Source organism: Felis catus, chromosome C1 (assembly GCF_018350175.1).
Source record: "Felis catus isolate Fca126 chromosome C1, F.catus_Fca126_mat1.0, whole genome shotgun sequence".
Taxonomy (NCBI): Eukaryota; Metazoa; Chordata; class Mammalia; order Carnivora; family Felidae; genus Felis; species Felis catus.
The window spans coordinates 47,860,876-47,888,689 of record NC_058375.1 but is presented as its reverse complement, the minus strand read 5'-3'; the positions used below and the strand labels follow the sequence as shown (position 1 = coordinate 47,888,689).

The 27,814-nt window shown below is 45.6% G+C and overlaps 1 long non-coding RNA gene across 1 annotated transcript; it reads right to left on the bottom strand.

Moving 5' to 3' along the window:
- Nucleotides 1-204: 204 nt before the first annotated feature.
- On the bottom strand, nucleotides 205-27,814 carry LOC109502354. The gene is made up of 3 exons (XR_002744510.2): nucleotides 26,765-27,814; nucleotides 20,306-20,382; nucleotides 205-617 (listed from the first exon to the last, which is right to left on the bottom strand). It is a non-coding gene; the product is annotated as an uncharacterized LOC109502354 (long non-coding RNA).

Sequence of the window (27,814 nt, the reverse complement as noted above, 5' to 3'; positions counted from 1 at the left end):
GCTGGTGAGTTTGAGCCCCACGTCCATCGGGCTTTGCACTGACAGTGCAGAGTCTGCTTGGGATTCTCTCTCTCTCTCTCTCTCTCTCTCTCTCTCTCTCTCTCTCTGCCCCTCCCCTGCTTGGGCTTTCTCTCTCTCTTTCTCTCTCTCTCCAAATAAATAAATAAACTTAAAAAAAAAAAGAGATTTGAAAAGAACTGGCCCTAAGGTTGCAAAGACCTTCACCTTTATCATTCATTCCACTTCTGAAGGTCTGGTCAATCTGTCTGCCCAGTGCAAAACCCGAGACCATTCAGGTATTCAAAATCGTCAGCCCTTAAAAGGGCTGGTGGCCCCACTGCTCGTCTCAGAGGCCAACGTTCTCCAATGGCACCGAGGACTTCTTTCTACCTGCTGTGGTGACACTGTGCAAGTAGGGAGCCAGGGCCTTTGGTCTTGGAGACTAGTTGAGCCCGTCTGAAATCTCAGAGGCCCTTCTGGATGCTGAGCACAGAGGCTTCTCTGACCATAGGCTCGTCCACACCATAGGTCCAGCCCGTACCTTCATGGCCAGCGCCACCTCAGGAGCCAAGTACTGTGGTGATAACAGAGAAAGGTCTTCAAAGGAGGCCAGATGCCTTAGGAAAAAAAGAAGAAAAAAAAAAAAAGCCAAATGAGTGAGAGTAGCCACGTTCTACCCTCAAGTGACCTGACTCGAAGATTTTTATCTCTGGGTCAAAACACTTCAGTTACTCAGGAATGAAAAGATAAAGCATTTCTTTTTCTAAAAGAGCAGGGGTGGAGTCAGTATGCCAGCATCCTGGGTCAAGAATTAGTAAAGATAATTTACAACTTAATTGAAAAATGAAATGTCTTACCGATAACTTTAAAATGCCAGTGTGGGGGCGCCTGGGTGGCTCAGTGGGTTAAGTGCCTGACTCTTGATTTTCGCTCAGGTCATGATCTCACAGGTTGGTGGGATTGAGCCCCACATCGGGCTCTGCACTGACAGCTCCCTCTCTCTTGGTCCCTCCCCTGCTTGGGCTGCTTAGGCATATGTGCACCCTCGCACGTGCGCGCTCTCTCTCCCAAAATAAATAAACAATAAAATAAAATAAATAATAAAAAGTAAAGTAAAATAATAAAATAAATAAAAGAAATGTAAAGTAAAATAATAAAATAATAAAATAAAAGTAAAGTAAAACAATAAACTTAAAAATAAAATGAAATGAAATAAAATAAAATAAAATAAAATAAAATAAAATAAAATAAAATAAAATAAAATAAAATAAAATAAAATAAAATAAAATAAAATAAAATAAAATAAAATAAAATGCCAGCATGGCCTGCTGTTTGGACAGCGCTGGGCAGGAGCCCCAGCTTGCTCCACACCAGCAGGGTGATCTTGAGCAAACAGCTGCACCTTCCTAAATCTGTCTCCTGGGACGAACAATGGTGCCCACGGTGCCCCCTTGGCAGGGTTTGCAGGGATTTAAAGTGATGTTACAGATGTAAAGCACCCAGCACCATGCCTGGCACCAAGTGGGTGCTACACAAATATTACTTCCTTTTTTTTTTTTTTTCAAGAATAGAGAATGAATTGTGCTTTGGAAATAAAATAGTCATGGAAAAACCCAGGAGCCCCCAGTGAAGTAAAGTTCCACCAGGGCTAAACAGAGCCATTTCCCAATCGTTTGTTCAAGGACCAACCCTCGCCCGTGTGACCGGCTTCCCACACAGAGGGCTTGTATGCTTCCTTTCCTGTTCTCCTTGAGCCGGGCCTTGCCAGCAAAAATGCATTTAGCCTCTCAAAAGGCAGTGAGGACGACTCAGTGGGAAGGCACATCAGCATGCCGGTTTTTTGACATATGCACACAAATACTAAAAACGCACGCGATGTGATGCACCCTGATGAAACACGGGGCTCCCCTCCACATACATTCAGCAAAACAGGGGAGCTGAGGGGAGACAGCGGGAGCTCTGGAGCCTGATGAATGTGGGTCCAAAGTCGGTTCCTTCCTTTAACAGTGGTCAGATTGGGAGCGAGTCCTTGGAAGCGCCAATCGCAAAAGATGGTAATTACAATACTTAGCCTTGGGGCTTCTCGCAAGGATCATAGAAGACAATGTCTGTAAAAGAATGGTCCAGAACGCTTAAAGATAGTTGTTGCAAAAATGCCAAGAATCTGATATGGGAAGAGAGAGGGGAGTCTAGCACTGAGCTCACTTTCTTTATGGTGTTTTACCCAATAAACTGGCCTCATCTGTTTCTCAATTCCTTTGGGGGCTTTTTGCCTCTTAACAGGAAGGCTTTGACCTTAGCTGGCTTTGCTCTGTCATAGGACCTCTTTGCGTTTTGCCTCCGCAAATGAGCCAGCCCACCATCCGAGTGTGAATGCCATGCTTCCCTCCTACATCTCCTGCCACAAGCCACTCACAATCCCCAGTGCCCAGCACACAGCTGGGGATAGCAGGTCCCAGTTCACTGAAGGCTGGGAGAAGAGAATCGAATTCATCTCCACCCTCAAACCTCTTCCCCAACCCCTGCCCTCCTTCCCTGCCTCGTTTGAGCCTGGTTAGATGGGATGGCCAGCAGTGAGCAGGAAGGACAGGGACGAAGAATGGCACAAGAGTGACAGTCCAGATTAGGGTATGTTATTTTGGAATGGGAAACAAACAAAAAGGCCCTGCAAACATAGAAATTCGCCCCCTCCTCTCCTTCTCTTTTATCTGACAAACTGGAAAAGGAAGGTCAAGTGAAGCAGTCCAGACCTGAGACAGGTTAGAATCTGAGGATCCCATTAGCAACTATCTTGCATGACACTTTCCCCAGCTTTGTCTCATTTCAATCTTTACACCATCTTGGTGAGGCAGATGCTGTTAAGCCCATTCTACAGATGGTAAAACTGAGGATAACAGAAGCATAGCCATTTGCCTGCAATCAAGGAAATACCAGATATGGGGCTCAAAACTGAGCCTGCCTTCTCCAGATCCCAGGTTCTTCCTATTATGGGGACCGTTTACCCATAGGACAAAAATGGAATTCTGAGCCCTGGGCCCATCACAGAGTCTCCTCTATCCTGGCCCAACCCTGACAATCCATACACCTAAGCGACATGGAGCTGCTCACTTATTCAAGCTGTACTTGTGATGTGCGTTTATGCTATAGTTCTTTTAAAAATATACAACATAATAAATACAATTTTCAAATCTATTGGCACATCACTTTTCACTAAAGCCTTTTTCTAATTTTTATTGAAAAATGTTTTTAATTTTTTAAAATTTCTCTGAATGCTGATTTATATTTGAGAGAGAGAGAGAGAGAGAAAGAGAGCATGAATGGGGAGGAGTAGAGAGACAGGGAGACACAGAATCAGAAGCAGGCTCCAGGCTCTGAGCTGTCAGCGCACAGCCCAATGAGGGGCTCGAACCCACGAGCTGTGAGATCGTGACCTGAACCGAAGTCAGATGCTTAACAGGCTGAGCCACCCAGGCGTCCCTTAAAAAATTTTTTTTAAGTTTATTTATTTATTTTGAGAGAGACAGAGACAGTGTGAGTGGTGGAGGGGCAGGATCTCAAGCAGGCTCTGTGCTGGCAGTGCAGAGCCCAACTCAGGGCTTGAACTCAGGAAACCGTGAGATCATAACCTGGGCCAAAACCAAGAGTCAGACGCTTAACCGACTGAGCCACCCCTGCGCCCCTCTAATTTTTATTTTTCAAAGCACCCTATACAATCTGATCCCTTGCCTGCCTCTCCAGCCCACCAGCCCCTACTTTGTGCAGAACCCACAGAAGCCAGGCTTTCTCTCCTCTGTTCCTTCTTCCCAGAACTCTTCCCTCCTCCCTCCTCCCTCAGGCCTCAGGTGTGGCAACCCTTCCTCCAGAAGTCTCCCGAGCCAGACCTGCTAAGCCTCACAGCATCGGGGCCCAACCTCCCGAATAGCCCGACCATTCTGAGCTGGAAGTGCCTGTTCCTCTGTCGGCCGCTACCAGTCTGTAAACTCCTTGAAGGCAGGGACTGTGCTTCATAATTCCTACTTCCCAGCATCCAGCTCAGCAGAGACTCAGCAGGTGTGTCTGGGTCAAAGAATGAATGAATCAATTCCTACCCGCCTTCCAACAGGGTTTGTTTTACTCTTTACTTGAAACTCTGGTGTTCTGCCCCTTTGCCTAATCTGATATTCTTGGCGGGGGACACTGTAGTCGGTTGAATTGTATCCTCCAAAAAGATATATCCAACCCTCGGTACTTGGAAATAGGGTCTTTGCAGATATAATTAAAGATCGCAAGGGGCACCTGAGTGGCTCAGTCGGTTAAGCGTCCTGCTTTTGATTTTGGCTCAGGTCAGGATCCCAGGGTCGTGAGATAGTGCCCTGCACTGAGCATGGAGCCTGCTTAGGATTCTCTCTCTCTCCCTCTGCCCCTCTCCCCTGCTTGTGCTCTTTCTCTCTCCCTCTAAAATAAAAAAAAAAAAAATATTTTAATTGTGGGTGTTTTTTTTTTTTAATAAAAAAAAAAAGATCTCAAGATGAGGTCATTCTGGATTTAGGATAGGCCCTAAATCCTATGACTACTGTCCTTATAACAGAGAGGAGAGGGGCGCCTGGGTGGCTCAGTCGGTTAAGCGTCCGACTTCAGCTCAGGTCACGATCTCACGGTCTGTGAGTTTGAGCCCCGCATCAGGCTCTGGGCTGATGGCTCAGAGCCTGGAGCCTGTTTCTGATTCTGTGTCTCCCTCTCTCCCTGCCCCTCCCCCGTTCATGCTCTGTCTCTCTCTGTCTCAAAAATAAAATAAACGTTAAAAAAAAAATTAAAAAAAAAACAAAACAGAGAGGAGAGGGAGATCTGAGACACGGAGACACCTTTTTTGTGTGAGAATAAATGTCTTTTGTTTGAAGCCACCCAATGCTGTGGCATTTGTTACAGCAGCCCTAGGAAACTAATATGAGCAGCAACAGTGCCTCTCACGGCTGTGATGTCCCACCCACCCACCCAGAGTCTTCAGAAACCTCGCCATGCAAAGAGTAAACCTTACAAGGTACTGCATCTGAAAAGCCTTGCCTGTATTTTCAGCTGGGTTGCCTATTCTAAAAGTTGACCAAAGCGAAGGCAACGTGACCCAAAGCCCACGGTCATGTAAGTGAGCCAGCGTGGAAGGCACTAGCATCTGTGTGTGCTCACCACGAGCTAGCCACTCTCCCTGGGGTCACATTTAGTCGTCTCCCACTCCGCAAGTATTCTTGAGTACGTTCTCAAGGCCCATCTTAGAGAAGAGGGAACTGAGGCTCAGGGAGGTGGCGTAACCTGCTTGAGATCTCCCAGTGATCTCACTGTGGGTATTGGGTCTGGAGCCCTGAGCTCTCAGTGCAGGTTGTCACTTCACTAAGCTGCCACACTGTGTGACAGGAACAGAATCAGGACAGGGGGGAGGAAAGGAAGGGAGAGACCAGTGGAGGAGAGTGGTTCGGTTAGCAGATTTTGCGTGTTTGCTTTCATAGTCTGGGAACAAGCCGGTCTCCTACCTCTAACTTCCCATCTGTTGTGGCAGTGACAGATTTAAACCTTGAGTGATCCTTATCTGGGATCGGTATGCATCTGTATGAGCAAGATTAATCATATTGTGAAGCTGCCATGGGAATTCCAGACAGCCCAGCAAGTATGGCATGAAGTGCAAGTGTGAACACAGGCATGCCACTGCCACACATGAAAGGGCATTGGTCCTGGGGGCACATGGGTGAAGGGAGCGGGCCCCTAATTCCTCCTCCTCGATGCTGATCACTTCAGTCTAGGGAAGATAAACGCTAGTCAATGAGCCATTCAGGCCTGGCATCACCTGTAGCATTGATGCAGGCTCTTCCCTGACATTTCAGGGAGAGGTCACACAAATTCGTGTACCCAGCAACTCTTTACTGAGCACTTACTGTATTTCGGGCTCCGGAGACACAGCAGAAAACCATCCTATTGTAATAACATTGCAGGGTGGGTGACAGGTGGTAACTACGCTTATTGTAGTGAACATTCCCTTTTTTTTTTTTAAAGTTCATTTATTTATTTTGAGAGGGAGGTTGGGGCAGAGAGAGAGGGAGAGAGAGAGAGAGAGAGCCAAGCAGGCTGTGCACTGTCAGCAAGGAGCCCAGTGTGGGGCTCGAACTCACGAACCGTGAGATCATGACCTGAGTCGAAACCAAGAGTCAGATGCTTAACTGACTGAGCCACCCAGGCACCCCGGACATTTCATAATGTATATAATTGTAGATTCACTATGTTATGCACCTGAAACTGATATGACATCATATGTCAACTATAATACAATTTAAAAAATAGAAACAGGGGGAAAATAAACAAAACAAAATCTATTCGTACAAAGCTCTCCTTCTACTGGGGGGGGAGAGACCATAAAAAGTAAATAAATATATAATATCTCACTGGGAAGTGAGAAGGAAAATACAGTGGGGAAGTGGGAGAGGCTGGGGGTGCCATTTCATGCAGATCATCAAAGAGGGCCTTTCTGATAAGGGGACATGTGGGCAGAAGCCAGATGAAGTAAGAGTGAAATCTCCAGATACTTGGGCGGAAGAGGGAACTGCAGGTATAAAAGAGCCAAAGGTAGAATGTGCTTGAAAAGTTCCAGTAAGGCTAGGAGTCCTTCGAGGCTGGAGCAGGGGGAATTAAGACAGGGCATGAGGAAGACAGGTCCGAAGAATTTTCCGGGACAAGCCACGGTGAGAGCCTCAGACTGCTCTGGGTGTGATGAGAAGTCACTGGAGGGGGTGGCACAGAAGGATAGCAATGTCTGTGCAGGTTGTGGAAGGATAAACAGCAGCAGGCCGGATGGACGCAAGGAGGCCAGGGAAAAGGCTGCTGTAATCGTCCAGGGGACAGATAATCCTGGATGGAGGCCTTGAGTCACAGTAGATTGGAGCAGATTAAAAAAGACAAAGAAAAGGAAGTGAAGGGAAGGTGAGGGGAAGAAATAAAAAGGCTGGAAAGGCAAAAATAAAAATGGAGTGTGACAGGGGGCCCCTGGGTGGCTCAGTCGGTTAAGCGTCCGACTTCAGCTCAGGTCATGATCTCACGGCTCGTGAGTTCAAGCCCCGCGTCGGTCTCTGTGCTGACAGCTCAGAGCCTGAAGCCTGCTTTGAATTCTGTGTCTCCCTCCTCTCTCTGCCCCTCCCCTGCTCATGCTCTGTCTCTCTCTCCTTCAAAAATAAATACACATTAAAAAAATTTTTAGAAAAAGGAGTGTGAGAGAAAAGGATGTTTTACATATCAAACAAGAACTCAGTCACCAATTATTGAATGTCAGACTCTGGGATAAGCAAAAGGCAAATGGATACCTCCTATGTGCTAATCTCTGTACTAGGTGTTCATATATCCCACCTCATCTTCTAACAATCATTCGAGGTAGGAATAATGAGCTTGTACTCAGAGGAGGAATCTGAGGCCCGGAAAACATAAGTAATTTCTCCAAGGTCACACAGCCAGTATGGGAGTGCTGGAATCAGAGTCGACAGGATGTCTAAGTCCAAAGCCAGCTCTTTCCAAACCTCATTCTGGCTGGGTGCAGAGAAGATTGTAGACATAGTCCCTGCCCTCAAAAACTTCCCTGACTTACAACAGCCCCACAAGGTCAGAACTGTTATGATCCCTCTTTTTAGAAACGAAAAAACTAATGCCCAGAGAGGTTAAGTGACTTGCCCAATTCACAACAGCTGGGAGGTGGTAAAGCCAAGACGCAAACGCTGGTCTAGCCCCTCATATCTTAACCACAACTCTGTGTCATTACACAACACAATGGTGTTGAACTTCAGTAAAACATATTTTTAAGCTTCATTTACAGATAGATGGTAGGTAAGAAAAGAACCAAGTCATCTAAGCCCACCAGTACTCCAACACTTTACATATCAAACAAGAACTCAGTCACCAATTATTGAATGTCAGACTCTGGGATAAGCAAAAGGCAAATGGATACCTCCTATGTGCTAATCTCTGTACTAGGTGTTCATATACCCCACCTCATCTTCTAACAATCATTCGAGGTAGGAATAATGAGCCTGTACTCAGAGGAGGAATCTGAGGCCCGGAAAACATAAGTAATTTCTCCAAGGTCACACAGCCAGTATGGGAGTTCATCATACTTCTTGATGAACACACACACACACACACACACACACACACACACACACGTACATTTATCGACATGTATACATATACATATAGATATGGACACACCCCTAAAGTGCATGCATACACAACATTCCAAAGTTGATTACTTCCCAAATTAACCTCTGTTATCTGGATCTCTGAGGACGTTAAGTCATTTGCCCAATTATAATAAACTGCCAAAGCCATCTTGTCCATTCCCAAGAAGTACACAGATGTAGTCTTCAAATTACTTCTTAAAAAGTCAACTGAAACACTCTGTTAACATTTCCTCAAGACGCTCAGGGAAAGGGTGATAGCTGGAAGGTTGAAATGTCAAATATCCATCACGGAGCAACAGAGGACTCCTCAAAACACCAATCCCCGGTGCCTTGCTTCTCTGGACATGCAGACTCAAATATACTGGCAATCCAATTCCAAGCAAAGGGAGGGAAAAAAATCTCCTGTTGAGAGGTGCTCTGATGTAGGGAAATGTGTGGAAGCTAAATCTGTCCTCCAACAGTCCTGAGTTCTAAGCCTGTTTCCAGCCCCTCCTGGCTACGTGATCTCAAAGGGGTGACTGGGTTCCCCTATAAACAAAACAAGGATAATATAATACCTACTTCTGAGCTGTCACGAGGATTATAAAGGATTCCTTAAATAAAATGTCAAGCACACAGCTGATGTTGATGGAGGCCAAAGTTCGGAGTCTTGACCTTTCCCCTACAAGGTAGAGAGTTACTAACTCCCAACCAATAGAACCTATAATTACTATCTTTGGCCACCATGGGAAGGAGTTTAAAAGAGGGGGGGAAAAAAGCAGTCAGATGTTTTCACGCAGAAAGGCAGGCCCAGGCATCATTACCACGTTGCTAGGTATTGTTAAGCCACCCACCTAGCCCCAGAGTGGGCAGCAATTAATGTAATTAGTGCAGTGATGAGTGTCCTCTGCAATGATAAACAGCTCAGTCCTGCAGAACTTGACAGACCTGCTGGTCCCATGAGGCTCCTGACCTCGAACTTCCACTTGGGGAGTGTGGTGGAGTACGGTTTAGTGGAAAGAGACAGGCTTTGAGTCAGATGGAACCAGAAGTCCATCCTGTCTTTGCTAATTCCTAGCTGTGTGACCAAAGGTAAGCCGTGTCACCTCTCTGAGCCTTAGTTTCCTCATCTCTAATATGGAGTTAATAATATTTTCACAGCGTTGCTATAGTTATCTCTATCATCATCGCCATCGTCACGGAAAACCCCAAAGCAGGCTGGCGTTGAACTGGCAAAAGGGTCGACACAAACATTGCTGGTACCTACAGCTGGCACAGCCCCATTCTTTTTCTCTGGCTAAAGTCAAAGCGTGTGCAGTACTGATCTGACCGGCTTTAGGGAAACTGCCGGGGTTTAGAATGAGAAGCATATGGACACCTAGAAAAAAAATGGAGAGAAAGTACTCCTTGACTTGATCATTTAAGATAATGTTATCAATAATCACCACAAGTATTATCAGCAATTTGCAGAAAACAAAAGCACCCAGGCAATCTGGCAGTTGCTAATAAAGCACAAAGCCTGCTTATATCTTTGTATCTATATTAATGATATTCCATGTTAAGAATTAATACCCTCACAAGATGTCAAATAATCCAAAGGTTATTACAAGTATATAAGTGTGCGGTGAGGGTCCTGATAATCATTGAGAATTCACTAATTTGTCCAACAGTTACTAAGTGCCTATTGCTATCAGGGATAAAGACCTTGAGTGTAGGGACACACACACACACACACACACACACACACACACACACACACAACTAGGGTTCACTGAAATGAAGGTTCTGAAAAGGTCTGTAGAGTGAATCAAGAGGGAGGGATTTATGGGGAAACTACCAAGCAAAACTGAAGTACAGTCCCTGAGTCTAACATGGGAGAGAACCACATGGCTTCTTGGAAACATGCATATGAAATGGTGTTAAATGAAAGAGCCAAAGAAAAAAAGAGGAAGAATCACAGGACTCAGAGAATGTCAAAACTAGGAAGAGCCTCAGAGAACACCCAGTTCTCTATTTCATTCAACCCTTTCCATGGAGTCCTGGGGACAGGTGAGGCTCACTATCCTAACAGTCTAGGCAGAGAAAACAATTTCTGGGTAATAATAATAAACATTTCCAGCTGCTAGCTGTCACGCCACTGTTTTCTCTCCCCCTAGAGAAAGCTTTTCGGTACACCGGGGAGTACGCTGAAGCTATGAAAGGAATAACCTTGAATCCACTCTAATTTGTTTAATAAAGTGGAGGTTGGGAGTCAACACTGTAGTTGAAAACCAGTGGTCTGGCCCCGGCCTTCATGCTATTGGTGGAGAAGCTGAGGCCCCGGGTGACCCATCTAGCCTGTCATACTAACACATACTTCTTGCTCAATAGGTATTTGCTGAATGAGGATCCATGAATGAATAGGCAAATGAGATGACATGGCCAAGGTTACCTAAGCTGTATGTGGCTAGTAACACGTACTGATTAAAACTTAGGAATTGGGAGTGAATTTATCTATTTATCTATCTATTTATAATATTGAACGCTTCCCAAATTTGTGTCATCTTGTGCAGGGGGCCAAGTTAATCTTCTCCGTATCACCCCAATTTTTGTGCCAAAGTGAGCACTGGAATTTGGAATGTGGCACCTAGAAACACATGTTCATTATGTTTCCTTTCTGTATTTTTGCTCAAGTGTAACCTGAGAACTAAAACAACTGCCCAACAGACAAGGCGGTGTAGAGGGAGCCACAGTCAGAGTCTGAAAAGACATAGAGTTCTAGAATCTTTGGGATATGGATGAGACCAGTCTCCCGGCTCCAGTGGTTAAAAGCCACAACTGAGAGCTCCCCATACAGTAGACACTTTAACTGACCGATGGAGAACAGAAGATCTTTTAACAAAATTGACCTAGTGCAGAGCCCGTAGAAGAAAGTCCTCGATACCTAATCATCGGTGATGGCTCTTCCCTGCCTTTCCTCTGCCCAGAATGCCCTTCCCAAACCCCCTCCTCTCCCAGTGTCAGTTTTTACACCCTTTATATTGTAGCCCCTCTTTAGAGAGGCCCTTTCTGATCATCCACTTTAAGCCCCGTTTATCTTTTTTTTTTTTAATTATTTTTTAATGTTTGTTTATTCCCGAGACAGAGAGAGACAGAGCATGAGTGGGGGAGGGGCAGAGAGAGAGGGAGACACAGAATCCAAAGCAGGCTCCAGGCTCTGAGCTGTCAGCACAGAGTCTGACGCGGGGCTCGAACTCACAAACCGCGAGATCATGACCTGAGCTGAAGTCAATCGCTCAACCGACTGAACCACCCAGGCGCCCCATCGTTTTTCTTCTTTAAACCCAGAAATACATAGAGAACTTCTAGGACAGTAGTTCAATTGTCCCCCAACTTCCCTGTTAGGTAACGTTCACATATTCTACCAGCTACACCCCAGGGAAAACATAGCTCCAGGTTATATGCAATTCCCACCTTGTTTTTTTTTTTTTCCACTCATAACACTTCCTGCTTATTGTGATTTCATATTTATTTAGCATCTATACAGAGCAACTCTAATACTGGTATTACAGTTCATGTTTATTGGGCACTTACTGGGGCAGGTACTCATCAATTCGTTTAATATTCATAACAACCCTCTGAAAGAGGTTCTGTTACGAGCTTGTTTTACAGATGAGGAAACTGGGATTCAGAGAGGAATCTGACCGAGTTCACACAGTGCGTAAAGGACAGAGCCAGCTATCAGCTACCAGACGATCTGGCTCCGGAGGTTAAGTGCTTCACCTCTAGGCGATATAGACGTACCATGAGGGCGAACTCCATGTCTTTTTTGCCCACCGGTTCATTCCTAGGACTTTGTATACTGTGTGGTGTGGGATAGGGCCTCAATCAATATTTGTGGAAAGAATGAAAAGAAGGGAGGGGTGAGGGAGCAAGGGAAGGAGGGGTGCTGAGGAGGAAGATAAGCCACTCGCCCCTTCATGCTCTTCCATGGGTAAAGTAGGGCCAGGACGCACTGAGGAGTCCCCACCTCCCTTGGAAGCCATAGAGGTGCTGGACGTAGAGCTGAATGAGACACTGTCCCTGTCCAGGCAGAGTGCCTACATCCTCATATCAAAGTGGTCCATTGGTTCCGATGCACTCCGGGGAGCTCAGGAACCCCTTCAGTGGGTCCAGGGCCCTTCCCTGCCCTATGAAAAGGGGTTCAGCTTCAGGGCCCCTGTGCGGGCCCTCAGGTCACAGCAGTGACGATGACAGAGCTCTCTCTCGAGGAGTCACAGGCTAGTGAGGAAGAGCAAGCCTGGAACCAAGGAGAGGAGGGGAAGCGGACCGGTCAGACCGTGAAGGAAGGGAAGGAGGCACAGGGGGAGAGTGCCTGGATGGATGTATTCTACTTCTGGAAGTCTCTGCTTGTTCAGCTCACGAAGCCTGGGACTGGGGCAGGCTCTTCGTAAAGAACTGCACTCCTCGCCCTCCACAGCAGTGTACGTGGGCAGCCGTGCTCTACTACATGATACTGTGACACACGTGACTTGAAGAGAAGCTAAGACTGACCACCAGAGCAACGAGAGCAGTGTAACATACACGCAAGCCACCTTATTTCACGCTGGTCTTTCCCAGGATGTTAGCATTTTGCTCCCCTGAGGAACGGCAGCGGAGCAGAAACCGTACCACACGGGGACATACAATTGCCTCAGAGGCATACAGAACCCGGGGTACTGGGTGTAATGCCCTTTCACCCTCCATCCTCCCGCTGGGCTGTTCGCCTACGTCGTCCTCTTTCTTAAAAGAGCTAATTGCACGGTGTGCCCTGTCTTTAAGCATCTGCCCACACCTCCATAATTCAGCAGCCTCCTCTCTCTCCCTTATGCCTTCCATCAAACAACCTTCACCGGGTTTTTTTTATGCTTATTTATTTTTGAGAGGGAGGGAGAGAGAGAGGAGAGAGAGAGAGAAACAGAGCGCAAGAGGGGAAGGGGCAGAGAAAGAAGGAGACACAGAATCTGAAGCAGGCTCTAGGCTCTGAGCTGTCAGCATAGAGCCCTATGCGGGGCTCGAACTCACAGACCGCGAGATCATGACCTGAGCTGGAGTCGGACGCTAAACAGACTGAGCCACCCAGGCGCCCCTAGCTTTCACCAGTTTTAAGGTCAAGTCATATTTGCTATAGTGTGTGTGCATGTATAGATTTCTTTAGTCAAAATTTAACAGGTCTTTTTGAAAGCATTATTATTTCTATTAGGATATTTACAGTTTTATCTTAGCATTGTGGCTACAATATAATACACATTTTCACTGGTCGCCTCAACCTTATTTTTGCAAAAAGTTCTGTTATTTTTTTTTTAAATTTTTTTTTCAACGTTTATTTATTTTTGGGACAGAGAGAGACAGAGCATGAGCGGGGGAGGGGCAGAGAGAGAGGGAGACACAGAATCGGAAACAGGCTCCAGGCTCCGAGCCATCAGCCCAGAGCCTGACGCGGGGCTCGAACTCCCGGACCGCGAGATCGTGACCTGGCTGAAGTCGGACGCTTAACCGACTGCGCCACCCACGCGCCCCAAAAGTTCTGTTATTTTTAACGCACAACTCTGCAGAACGCAAAGCTTTTCAGGAATATACATGTCACATTATAGCAGAAATGCCTGTATCAATGCATCAGAGGCTTTCCCATCTGTTATTATGGCATTCCTTATGTAAGTTCTTTGAAGTAAGCCTAAATGGCAGATGAGGAAACTGAGGCTCAGAGAAGTTAAGTGACTCATCCAAAGGCGATGAAACATACTTGAATCCAAAAGTCTTCAAGTCCATTTACCCAGTTTTCACTGTACCCACACTTAGCACATTTCCTAGCAATATGGTAAGCAATTGATCAGTAAGTTATTCAAGGAACAATTAATACTACCAACAGATCATTCATCTATCCAACAATATAGTCCATGAAAGCCACTTTGAAAAAAAAAAAAAAAAGAGGGAAAGAAGAAGGTAGCTACGTTTTTTGAACTCCTACTATAAGCCAGGAATGATATTCAATGCTTTTTGAACACACATACACACATCAAGCATACACACAGAGACATACATACTATGAGACAACTGTTTTTGTTCCACTTTATACGTGAAAAATTGATGTTCAAAAATTTAAGGAAATTGCCTGAGATTATACTACTTGGAAAGGAATGTACTGAGATTTGAACCCAAGTCTCCTTGATTCCAAAGCCCATACTTTCCAATAGATTAGTGGAGAATGCCTACCTCCTGTAGAATAAGAGAATACCTTCAGTGGTATAAGGACAAATCTGTTTATTTTAAAGACTATATATTTATTTTTACATGATTTTACAAAGATCTAAATGCTTATGGCAAGTGATATTTGTTATCAGTTTACAACTGAAATGCATCATCTCCTATAAAAACATCTTTAAGTTTTAAGAAAGTAAATCTCTTTAAGAGAAAAGTATTAAGACTGTAAATGAATATAGCAAAATGGAAAAAGTGATGGGTAAATCGCTGAAATTTGAGGAACACAGCTCTTAATCCTAACAAGGCCCTTAATAAAACATTTTCCTTGTGCAGTTGATTCCCCTGAGCTAGATCAGCAGACATTTTCTAAATTACCTCGAATAGAAAGGAAATGAAAATAGGCGTGATTCCTGGGCAGTGTTTTCAGGAATTTAACATGGTGCTCTTTATTTCAGTGTCTGTACCAACTGGTGTTTTCTTCGCAGGCCTCAGAGGTAGTTGGTCGAAGAAGTGCTCAAGTTCTCTTAAGACAGAGGGAGCAGTAGAAAAAGAAGACAGTATGTTTTTTAAAGGGAGTAATGGAACTTTCAGGGCCTAGTGAATACTCCCAAATGATCAAACATACGCTTGATGTTTACGTTACCCAGAGAGAAAAGCAAAAAGCCCTGGGCCTAATCTAGACACCTGTGTTTAAATCTCATCTTAGCCACTAATTTAATGGGTCACTCGGGTAAGTGACAGCTGGGGGGCTCACTGTCCCCACTAGCCAAATGAAGGAATTTTGATTTCCCAAACTACTTTCCAGTAATGTAAGACACACCCGATCGAGAATAACTATCACTGGCAAGAGCAGCTATCCATGTAAGTTAGAAGGCACCTGCCTGCCGTGGGCACCAGAACTCTTCCTGCTCTAAGAATCTGTGATTTCACGATTTAAGTTCCTCAGACTGCAGATGACCATACAATAGCCGGAATGCACACAGAGGGCCATTAAAGTCTCTGAACTATGCTTAGACTGTCACACCACGGGCTGCACACGCCAAGGTGGTGTAAATGCCTCCCTGCCCTTCTAGGCAATGAGTACCCTGGTTAATTAAATGTCCATGTTCATGTGGACTATGCCCATTATAATTGTAAACATGGAGTTTGTATTTGTAAGAAATGTTTAATGCAATTTGGTAATACATTGAGCACAATTTAAACTTTCCCAGCTAAGTATTCTTTCCCTCACTTTATTGTTATTTTTAATAACTAACAAAGCAAGGAATGCTGATTGTAGTAGACGACTGTACCGCAAACATTCGTTATCTCCTTCCACAACCTCCATGACCTCCCAGCTCCACTGAAACTGGACTTGGCCATGTGACTCACTTCAGCTAATAGAAAGTGGGCAAAAACAATAATATAGTGGTTCTAAGCCTAGACCTTAAAAAGTTTCCTGTGGTTCTTTTTGCCCCAACCTCTGCCACAAGAGGAACAGTACCCTGATAGATCCTGCCTCTCCAGGATGGGTTCCAGAATGAGACACATAAAGTGGAACTGCATTTGACCCCAACCCTATTTCTTTAGGGTGCACACGAACACACGCAGCTGGGCACTAAAATCAGCAGTTCCAGAAAAAGCCACCATCGCTACTCAGAAAACTCCAGGGGAGGCACGTGCAACGGAGAGAAGAGGCCACTGAAAGGGACTTTAGGAAGTGTATGCCACCTCAGCTGACCTGCAGACCCATACGCAGGAAAACTATACTTAACCTTGTACAGCACTCTGATTTTGTGGTGGTTTGTTTCATGACAAAAGCTGATTAATCCACCTATTGTGACAAGTAAAAATTTACAGAAATAATATATTTTAAAAATGAAGTGCAATCTCTTTAATCCCACCCTCAAGGAAGGTAGCTGACAATAAGCATTTGATAGGTGACTTTCTACTCCTTTTTCTGGATTTTCGAAGGATTGAATGAGCAAACGCGTGTAAAGAGCACTGGGCACAGGCATGCGCATATGACGTAGGCACTCATTAAGCATTAGCTGTTCTTACTAATATTCTCACGCAAATAAATATACTCAGATATAGAGTTTTTGTAATTTATGCAAAAACAAGACCATGCTACATACATCACTCTACAACTTGTTTTCTTCGTGTAATGTGGTTTCATGGATTTTTTTCTTCAGGTCAACTCATCTTTTTAAGGGCAATTAACTCATTTTTTAAATTAGCTACATGATATTCCATGGTTTAAATGTACCATAATATATTTTACCTATTTCCACCTTGTAGATAAAGAAACTGACACTCACAGAGCCGAGGCGTTTGTCAAAATCTTTGCTGCTCCTCCCTGTCAAGCCCTGGGACACCCTCTAGCCAATCAGAGGTGAGTGGAAGTGACAGGTGAGCAAAACTTTTAAGAGCTATCTCCTGGTGTTACCTCGCTCTCTTCCCTGTGGCGCACAGCAGCAATATTTCAGACAGGGAGCTGCTACATCAGCCTGTTTCAAAGAAAGAGCCCAGGCCTAAATCAGGAAGGAAGTGTAACATGCGCATGGAATAAACTCATTTGTTTTAAGACTCTGAGATCTGGGAGGTGATTTGTTACCAATTTAGAGAACGTTAAGACAGTGTTTTAAGACTTTCAAGTGTTTGGGTGTTCATTGTAGATATTCATCACCCACTGGCTTGGCCAAGCAGCATGCCGGTCAATCAAGATGTGGGTTGAAAGAATAATGGGAAACAATCTCTTCCCTAACATCCTTTTAAAAAATTATCAGTAGCCCTCTCCCCTTAATGACAAATCACTAGGCAAAGGACATCTAATGATGTATCACAAAAAGCAAGTCTAATGATGTAGTCCCATAGGTTGAGGACATCCTTTTTATGTGGGGAGCCTCTTAGGTAGGTCAGGATCATGAGAACGTTGACCCATTTTCTCCACGTTGCCAACTACATACACAGAAACACGCAACATGACACTAATGTCAGCAGTTCCAAGAAAAGCCATCATCACTACTTAGAAAACTGCAGGGAAGGCAGGTGCAAGGGAGAGAAAGCAGAATGAATGGGACCTCAGGAAAGCTAATCCCAGCTTCACCGGGTATCACCTCCAGGCCTCCATTTGCTCAGAGGAACTACCGTGAGGATCCAATGAGGGACAGCAAGTGCAGTCACAACTAATAAGAAAAAAACATTTATTTCTTATTTATTACGTGTAATACATGTTGATTGCAGAAAATTTTAAAACAAAAATAAAAACATGAGGAGGAAAATGGAAATTACCCAAATATCACAACTGTTGACACCTTGATGGTTAATCAGCCGTATTTCCTCCTACATAAATGTGTACACATTTACTGCAAGGCCTTCTGCATGCATTCATTAAGTGTGTGCCCACAATTACTACAGGTTCCTCCTATCGTGCTCATCCTCTCCATTCTTCCTTTCCAGTTTGCCTTGTGGTCCCTCCAAGTATGCACCATAATCTTGCCCTATAGACAGACATTTGTTCATTCATTCCCTTGTCCCAGAACAACTCTTCTCCACCAACTCTTCTTCTGGCTACTCCTACTCATCCTTCAAGTTTCAATTTATTCATCACCTCCTTAGAGCACAATTCTCTGGCCACTACCCTTGTCAGATGTCCCTTCTCTGTGCATCCAGAACGTCCCAGCCTTCTTTCTCATAGCGTCATCATACCCGACTAGTCTTGCCTCCTTATTGTCTATTTTCCTTGCTATACCCCAACTTGTAGGCAGCTACTGTAGCTTTTGGTCCCCACTGTTTACCAGTGGCCAACCCATAGTAAATGATCCAAAGTAGTTGAATAAATGAGTAACACAGTTAACAAAATGTGCTACCTGTATTTCTTTGGAAAGACACCTGGCACTTCTCAACAAACATCCAGTGAAAGATTAAATATAGAAGAGGATATAACACATGGCCACATGCTTCATGAAGTTTACAAATTATATGGGAAAAAAAGCATTACCAATAGGAAGCATCAGTATGGAATTAAGTGCTAGGTCCTTTACTTCTGTCTCCCGCATTAATTCGCTTCAAACAGGAAAGGGTAGAACAAAATCCCTAACCTCAGTTCCACATGTATTCCCTGACAGTATTCTGCAGCACCAGTTGGAATAAGAAGACACTAGCCATGTTAACATATATGCTCCCAAGCCTTGGCAGTTCAACACAAAAAGTTGATTTCCCATTCAGGAAAAGTCGGATGCAAATTTTCTGGTCAGTGGACAATCTTCCGTGTGATCATTCAGAGACCCAGGCTCCTTTCATCTGTGGCTCTGTCCTTCCTTATGTCCCTTACACTTCACCAGGAGATCGGGAGAGATGGTTTTAGGAGACAGGCCTGTAGCTATCACACATTACATTTATCCCCTCTGTATTGGCTAAAACTCGGCCACATGGCCACACCTAATTACAAAGGAGGCCAGGAAATGTAGTTCAGTGGTACACATAGAAGGAAAAGGGGTTTGGTGGACACTTTGCAGTTTTTCTGCCACAAATATTTGTTATACATTAGAGCACAGAGAGTATCCAGTCTCAAGTGGTCCCAGGTACAGGGCACTTTGGTTTACGAATACTGAAAACGCTTGTTGTCTTGATATAAGAACGTCCATCGAACTAACATTGCACATGAGAAAACATGACCTCAGATTTCCAAATTTTGAGAATAAAAAAGGGTCAATTCCAGAATTGATAAACCATGAACGTTGGTCACCATCCCCAGAAAAATTCTAAAAGACAATATTTAAAGATGGTTTTTAGGAACCTTCAAAATAAAGTGACAATTACCACAAGTTACTACGAGCTCACTAGGAATGATCATAAACTAAGGCAGCATACTGTCTGCCACATAGAAGACAACAAATATGAATTGAATGAATGGCCTTCAATTCTACATTTAAGGCAACTTTCCCATTGGTAAATAACCACGACTTCAGAAATTTCTTCCTTAAATACTGCCGTGCTTTCCTTTCTAGCCTCTAAACATTACCCTCGCTGTGACCTCAAAACCTACCGAACAGGCCAACTCTCCTGTGGAACACCTGAACAGCTATTTGAAGCCTTCTGTCTATGCTCTCACCGTCGCTTCCTTTCCCCCCAAGTTCCTTCTCCGTGGGACGTGGTTGCCAGCTTCTTGCCATTTGACTGACCTCCTCTGAGATCTGGCTGGCCAAAACTGCGGTCCACAATTTCATGTCAACAGTGTTCCCAATGAGGTCCAGCCAGCAGCGTTCAGCAGGATTACCTCTCCCCAGCTCTGAATATCACCAGAAGTACATAAGTAGTGACGATGATGCCAAAGGGATTCCCATACTGGGAAAGGGGGCAGGCCTTGAAGAGGACTTCCACTTTATGATCTCGGAAGCTGTGTGAAAGTTTTGAGTGCCGAAGAGACATCACCATAAGGGTGATGGTGTGCACCCCAATTACCCATGCCTCTTTGACCAAAACTTATTTTTTTCATTTTGTTTATTTTTGAGAGAGAGAGAGAGAGAACACAAGTGGGAGAAGGGCAAAGAGTGAGGGGGACAAAGGTCCCAAAGCGGTTTCTGCACTGACAGCAGAGCACCCAGTGTGGGGCTCAAACTCACAAACCATGAGGTCATAACCTGAGCTGAGGTCGGATGCTAAACCGACTGAGCCACCCAGGTGCTCCAAAAACCTATTTTCTTAATGTTTATTTATTTCTGAGAGAGGATGTGCATATACAGGGAAGAGGCAGAGAGAGGAGACACAGAATCTGAAGCAGGCTCCAGGCTCTGAGCTGTCAGCACAAAGCCCAACAAAGAGCTCGAACCCATGGACCAAGAGCCAAAGTCAGAGGCTCAACCAACTGAGCCACCCAGGAGCCATTCCTTGACCAAAACCTAGTCCATGCATACTTTCCAATGACTCAGTAGTTCACTTACTTGTATTTCAGTTCTTATTTTCATTTCTGCCTCTTTACTCCAGTTGTGATGTGAATGCAAATATCCAAGCTGACAACCTGGGGAAGAAAAAGAAAAAAAGCAGGTGGAGGATGAGGAAGATAATGGAAAATTCCAAGATTGGAAAGCAGTCTCAAGCAAGCAGGAATAAATTTTATAGAGAGTTGATCCAAAAGAAGGACTTCCGCAGGGGCTCTGATGTGTAACCAAGATTTAATGAGCACCCTCTATGTGCCAGGAACTGTTCTAAATCCTGTGGATACAGTGAAGACCAAAGGATGTACTGATCCTGCCTCTGGTGGGCAAAACAGATCTCAAAATAACAATTAATAAGGGAAATATGGAATAATAAGCTAAGGTAAATTCGACTGAGACAAAGAAATTTCCATTTCCTTGGCTTCAGCTTTCCAGGAGGGGACATTTGCTAGAGTAATTTCTCATCCACTTTCTCCATCCCTTATTTCCTCCCCATGGGGAAGGTGTGGGTTGTCTGATGGCTGAAGTCTGTAGAAAGATCCAGCATGCCCACCCCAACCATTGCATTCTCTTTTCAGGACCCATTTGTCCATAGGATGTACACACTCACTGTATGTTCGGAAGTGGCTTGCAAGTTCCCACCTTTGCCAGAGGCCAACAGGTAAGTTTAATTCCAGGTAAAGCATGAGGAAACCCATTGTGGCCTTGTGGCTGCATGCCCTACAATCTATCCTATATCACAATGACACTGTGATGTCCATTCATCTGATTCCTATCTCTAATGTCCAGCTGGTTCTAAACTCAAGAGGGAAAGAAAGGGGTGTTATTTATTACACTCCGGAGTTTCCAACCGCTATTTAAAAAACAAAAAACAAAACAACGCAGAAAACCAAAAATAAAAAAACAGTCTTATGAGGTATAAGAGGGGAATCGAATTTAGATGGGGGAAGGGTGCAGTAGGAAAGGAAGCCTTTTCAAGTGTTATTTAAGCAAACATCTAAAGGAAATAGAAATTGACCAAGGAATAGCGAAGAAGGGGGAAGGCTGATATAAAGGTTCTGAGGCAAGAAACAGTTTATCTTGCTTGAGGAACTAGAGAAGTCCAGTGTGGGAGTCATCAGGGCTGGTCACCAAATGCTTACAGCTCTCTGCCTTCCAGGCAAACAGGATTGCACTTCCTGGTCTCCTGGTGGCTGGGTGGGGCCATGAGACTAGTTCTAACCAATGAATTGTGAGAAGTGACTTGTTACATTCTCTGGCAAAGGTGCTTAACTGCCTGGCCAAGACCCTTCAAAGTTTGCTTTCCCTCTACCACGAGATCTGTAATGTTCCTGAAAGTAGGTGCTACATTAGGCTGGGTCCCAGAGAAGGCAATGTGATCAGAGAGTCCCTGCCAACCCTTGACAGATATGGAGGAGGAATAAGAAATAATTTTTTTTGGCTTAAGTCACCAAGATTTGGAATTTTATAATTGTAGTTTAACCTAGGCCACCCTGACACATATGGTCAAACCCAGCATGGCTGTGATATAGTTGGTGAGGTAACATAGGCCAGATCAGGTGAGATGTTATAGGCAAGGTAAATAATGCTGGGTTTTCTCCCAAATGCAATGAGATACACTCAAGGAGGCTTCAGCAAGGGAGTTCCAATTTTTATGCATTAAAACAAAGTACTGCTGTATTGACTATTAAAATGCCCCCTTCATTCCACTATAGAAAAGGCTATTTAAAAAAAAAATCCATCGACAAGCATTTGTTGAGCACCTTCTAACCTTCCATGTGCCAGGCACGGCACTAAGCATTGGAGATAAAAAAAAAATGAATTTGAAAAAATAATAATAATAAACATTAAAAAAAATAAATTCGACACAGCTCCTGGATTTGGAGTCAGGGATACAAGCAGACATCTATGAGAACATGTCATAAACATCCTCTGCTTCAGGTATGTGCCAAGTATGGTGAGAGCTAGAGAAAATAATAACTGGGGTGCCTGGGTGGTTCAGTCGGTTAAGCATCCGACTTCGGCTCAGGTCATGGTTCGAGCCCTGCGTTGGGCTCTGTGCTGACAGCTCGGAGCCTGGAGCCTGCTTCAGGTTCTGTCTCCCTCTCTCTCTGCCCCTCCTCTGCTCACACTCTGTCTCTATGTCTCAAAAACAAATAAACATTAAAAAATTAAAAAAAAAAGAAAATAATAACTATTTGAGGATAGGGTGGGAGATAGGGTAGCAGAAAGCTTCAGAGAGAGCAACAATTTGAGCGGGGTCTTGAAGGGTAAGTAGGAGTTTGCCAGGTGGCATTTTGATTAAGGATAAAATTAAATGGAAAAAAAAAAAAACACCAGAGGAATTGACAATGTTTAGGGCAGCTGAGACCCTGTGTAGTTCAGGGCACAGTGGACTATATTACTGTTTGCAAACACTTGCTGCCTGGTCCCACTGACATCAGGCTTGACAATGAGAACTGCTCTCAGCAGAAGCTTTAAGCACCACGCTCTTTTCTCTTTGCCATGACGATCAGCAATGTTTCAGAAAGGGTCCTAGAGGAATGATGATATTGTGTGAGGCAGAGACACAGCCAACCCACAATCGGCATGCGGTATGAATGAAAAATATGTTTTGGTTGTCATCCAGTAAGATTTTTGTATTGCTACCACAGCATAACCCAGCCTGTGCAGAGGTGTGCCTTTCCAGCTCTTGACTTCCAACACATAGTGGGATCGCATTTTCTTGCACCCTTTAAGCAATACAGGATCGTGTGACTTGTTCTTGACCAATAATACGTACATACAAGTAATGCGCGTCATTTCTGGGAGGAAACTTCACTGCCAATGTGAATTCGTCACGTTTCCTTTCCCTGTTGAGGTGATTGGGATGATTATGTAAAGCATTTATCAAGATGAAACCTTCTTCAGACTCAGTCTCTGAATGAGTACATTGAGCAGAGCCCCTCTGACCTTGAACATGTAGTATGAGCAAGAAATAAAGTGTTTTTGTTAAGCCACTGAGACTTTAGAATTGTTTGTTATGGTCGCAAACATGGCCTATCCTTAATGATATAAAAATTAGCATATAGGGGCGACTGGGTGGCTCAGTATGTTAAGTGTCCAACTCTTGACCTCGGCTCAGGTCGTGATCTCCCAGTTCACAGGTTCCAGCCCTGCATTGGGCTGTGCACTGACAGCAGGGAGCCTGCTTGGGATTCTGTCTCCCCATCTCTCTCTGCCCCTCCCCCCCCTTTCTCTCTCTCAAATTAAAAAAAAATAAACTTAAAAAAAATTAGCACTGAGACATGCAGTAATGTAACAACAACAAGAACAAAGGTAAACATTCATTTAGAAGCCAGTAACTAAGAACACTGTTATCAGAAGCTAACAGGATGGTGATCCATTTGGTGGACATATCACCTGTAATAATGGAGAAGGCATATCATGAACCTAATAAATTAAGCAAGAGATTGTAAAATTGGAAAACAAAATGTTAGCAGCCTGTGTTGGTGGCTGTTGGATACATTTGGAAACTTACTACAAAAAAGAAATGAGCGAGCTCACGGAAGGTTTGCCCAGCTTGTAAGCAGAAATGAAAGAAAGCCGGGACAATCTGTAAATTCAGAGGTATTTATAGGGTTAGAAGAGGCTATTGTTTTTCAGTCTCAAGCAGTAAAATATAAAATTAAGACATGTTTTTGGCCAAAAATAAATAAATAAATAAAGACCAGTTAAAATCAGCCTTGAAGTATGGATCAAGTCAAGGGTATGGCCTCAAACCTATTGTTATAACCTCTGGATAAATTAAGACGTTGCCCAGCACGTGCTTTCAATTGGATGAACTGGCTCTGGAAAAGGGAGGGAAAGTGTCACTCTCCCACCAAAGCCCAGTAAACCCAAAGCACACAAAACCAAGTCAGGAGAGAGTGGAGGAGAAGTGGGGGGGAGTGAATGAGAGAGAGAGAGAGAGAGAGAGAGAGAGAGAGAGAGAGAGAGCAGGCATGAGAGCAAGAAAGCAAAGAAATACAGCAAAACGTGGAAGTGGAAGCGAGTCTAGGAAAGAACTGGCTGTGGCTGTTAGCTCATGGAACGCCTGGAATCACACAGATAAGAAGGCTGCATTTTTGTGAGAGTTGTGCTGCCAAAAGTGCATCCGCCTGCATTAAAGGAGACCGGATTCGAGACTTAATATCACTCTGTACCTCCCCTAATGTTTAAAAGCGAATTTTAAAGCTTTTAGGGCTGCTTTAGATGTAGAAAAGGAAGACTTTCTCAGAGAGCAAAGCCCCGGGTCATGGAGAGCCATGGGTAGGGCAGCTACACGCAGCGGGCAGAATCAGGGTCTAATCGGGGTGCTGGTCTAATCGGGGTGCTGAACGTGTCTGCTCAGCGGACTGCCTGGCGTCTACCGTGGTTTCCCATTCCTTTGCTTTCCAAACCGTGGGCCGGTTGCAGCTCTCCTAGCTCCTACTGTTACGTACTGAGGTGCGCAGGGTAGACGCCTCGCGTTTAGAAAAAAAGAGTCACATCTGGAGCTGATACAGAGTCGACTACGAATCACCCAGAACCTGGAAAGTGAGCTTGACATACTGCGACTAGATGAATCTTTAGGATTGTCCCCCCTTACGGGGGAAAATGAGGAAATTCTGCCTGGGGTGGGCAGGGTAGGGGGAGACAGTAAGCCAAACATTCGGTGAACAGAAAGGAGACTGCTAGAGTCATTGGTGTTCGTTCCGCAAATATTCCCGGCTCTCTCCCTTCCAGACACTCGGCTGGAGTCAAGTTGGACCTCGCCACGTGACTTGCTTCGGCCAATGACACCTCGAGCAGAAGCGCAGCAGGTCTCACTTCCAGGTGGACGCTTTGAGAGCCAGCGAATGGTTGGTTTGCTGCCTTCTCTCCCCCAGCCAAGATAGCAATGAGAAGCACGGGTCAAGAAGTCCTCAAGTGTCCACCATGAGCAGAACTCCCCTGCAGACCCAGAGTGGGGCATGTAGCATGAGCAAGAAATAAACTTCCCTGGGGTAAGTCACTGAGATGTCAGGCTTGTTTGTTAGGGGAGCAGAGCCCAGCCTTTCCTGACTGATACTGGCGGTGACAGATGAGGCAGGAGAGCAGGATGGGACTGTGAAAGACCCCTTCTCTCAGGCAAACGCCTCTCTGAACTCTTTCCTGGTCATAAGAGGAAGCCATGAAAGCTTTCAAGCAGGGGCGTTAACATGAACAGATCTGTTACTTTTTGGATGAAATAGGCTACTTCTCAACATAAGAAGAAAAGAAGCCTGCTAAACCACATAAGGCAGAGAGAAACACACAGAACCCTTAGGCAAAAGATATAGAGAGAGACAGAGACAGAGAGACAGAGTCAGGCGCGGTCATTTCTTCTTCCACACCATCCAAGTGCCATTTCCCCCACAGCTAGTACAAGAAAGCCTCCCAGAGTGGAGCAGATACAAGGGAATGTAACACAGACCTGAGGTCGATTTCCTGTTGTCTGTGTGACCTGAGCCAGATACTCAACCTCTCTGGGCCTAGTTCCTCATATGTTAAATCCAAATAATAATATATGCAGCTCGACACGGTTGTAAGAAGAAACAGCATAGTTCAATCCCTCAGGTGAATGCCTGGCTGGTGGTAGGTGTTTAATACGTGAAATTTATTTTTGCTCCCGTTGACATACAAAATCATTGAGAACACCAGCTCCCTGATTACAAAAGAAAATGACTCAGGGCCACAGAATAGAGAACGTCTCCTCCCTGAGAAAAGTAACTGGAATTGTCATCACTGTATCCCTAACACCCCCCCCCCCCACCTCCATGCCCAGTGCTCACAGGAGCCGCTGGGTTTTCCTCTGCTGCCTGAGAAAATGAGAGGAGTGAAGAAAAGACTTCCCTGACATTAGCTGCTGTCGGGCCATTGAATCTGAACTCTCAGAGCCACAAATACCCTAAAGCTCTGGGCCATAAACCCAAGGCTGAATTCCCCTAAGTTCAGAAGCTGAAAAGCCAGAATTAGAAGCTAAGTATGTAAATTGCTGCAGTTCCAGCTTCTTGCCCCAGTCCTCAACAGGAGGCACGGGAAAGTGCTGACTTCTCCTTTCGTCCCGGCTTCCTCCCCTCACTGCTCCTCACAGGAGTACACCTGCTCCTGCCAACTCACACTCCTATCCTGGCATTCCATCGAGGCTCTGGGAAACCCTGAGGCGGGGCAGGGAAGGGGGCTGTTAGGCGACCGCCTCCCGGCCTGGAGGCGATGATGCTGCACTATCTCAGCCCTGTGAGGTGGGTCTCCCCGGCCCCACTTGCAGATCTGAAGGATCCCGGAGAAGTTCGGCGATTTGTTCACGTCACACCCTGGCAGCTCTGGCCACGAGAGAACCCACGATTCCCGAGTTCAGTATTCTTTCCGCCATACACTTTTGTCCCGAAGGGGTGCGGGGTAGGGGGAGAATAGAATAACAACCGCGGAAAAGGAACCACTTACATGTGTCTAGCGCTTCCTAGAGGCTACCCAGGATATGGGCCCACCACCCGGCCGGGAGCGGCGAGATTTTAAATCCTGGTCCTATCCCTGACTCGCTCACTCGTTGCGTGACTTTTGCTGAGTGTCTCACGTTCTCGTTTTCCTGTAAGCAAATCAGGACCGGAGGGTGTGTGTGTGTGTCTGTGCGTGTGTGCGTGTGTGTAAAGTGTGTCTAAAGTGTGCTGGCATGTTGTGCGGGGGCGGGTAGTAGACGATCACCGGGGTTCCCCAAGTTTCAGATTCCCTATACGCTCGTTCACAACTGGAAGCTGAATTGCCCCCCAATTCCACCCCCTATAAAAAAAACTTCGCCATCGAAGCAAAACTGTGAACCCTCGCACCCCTTTTCCCATGGTTTGGAGAGGGCATTAGGGGGTGCAACGCGGACTTAGCTGAGCGCCCAGTTTGGAGCAATACAAATCACTTGGTTTCTAGGCGCAGCCAGACAGCAGCGCTGTCCGTCGCTTGTGAACTTGACCGGGAGACAAACTTCGGAGCGTCCTCAACGTGGGGGGCCCACTGTCTCGAGACCGCCCCTCAACTTAAGCCCACTTTCACTCGCCCCCACAGGGGACTTAACAGAGCCACCTTAAGGGCGGTGCTCCCGCCCCCCGGAAGTGCGGGGGGGCACAGAGCCTGGCGCTCGGCCTCCAGCCCTGCACCGAGGCGAAGTGCCCGTGGGGGACAACGAGCCCCCCAAGTGGGGAAACACCTCCCTCCACCCCGCGCCCTTGGCCGCAGACACCTGGCCGGGTTCCCGAGCCTTCCGGGTGCCTGCATCTCCTGCCTTCCCGCCCGAGCCCTGAACTTGAGCCCGCTTCGGTCAGAGGCGGCGAGAGCCCGCGTCCGCCTGGCTCGCGGCAGCCACCGTCACTAGACAGTCAAACCCCAAGACGTCAGCCCACAATGCACCGGGCGGGCCGGGAAAGACGCGCCGGGGAGGGGAGAGGGAAGAGCCGGGCGCGAGTCGCGCTGGAGGGGGAGGGGGAGAGGAGGAGAAAGAAGGGCCCA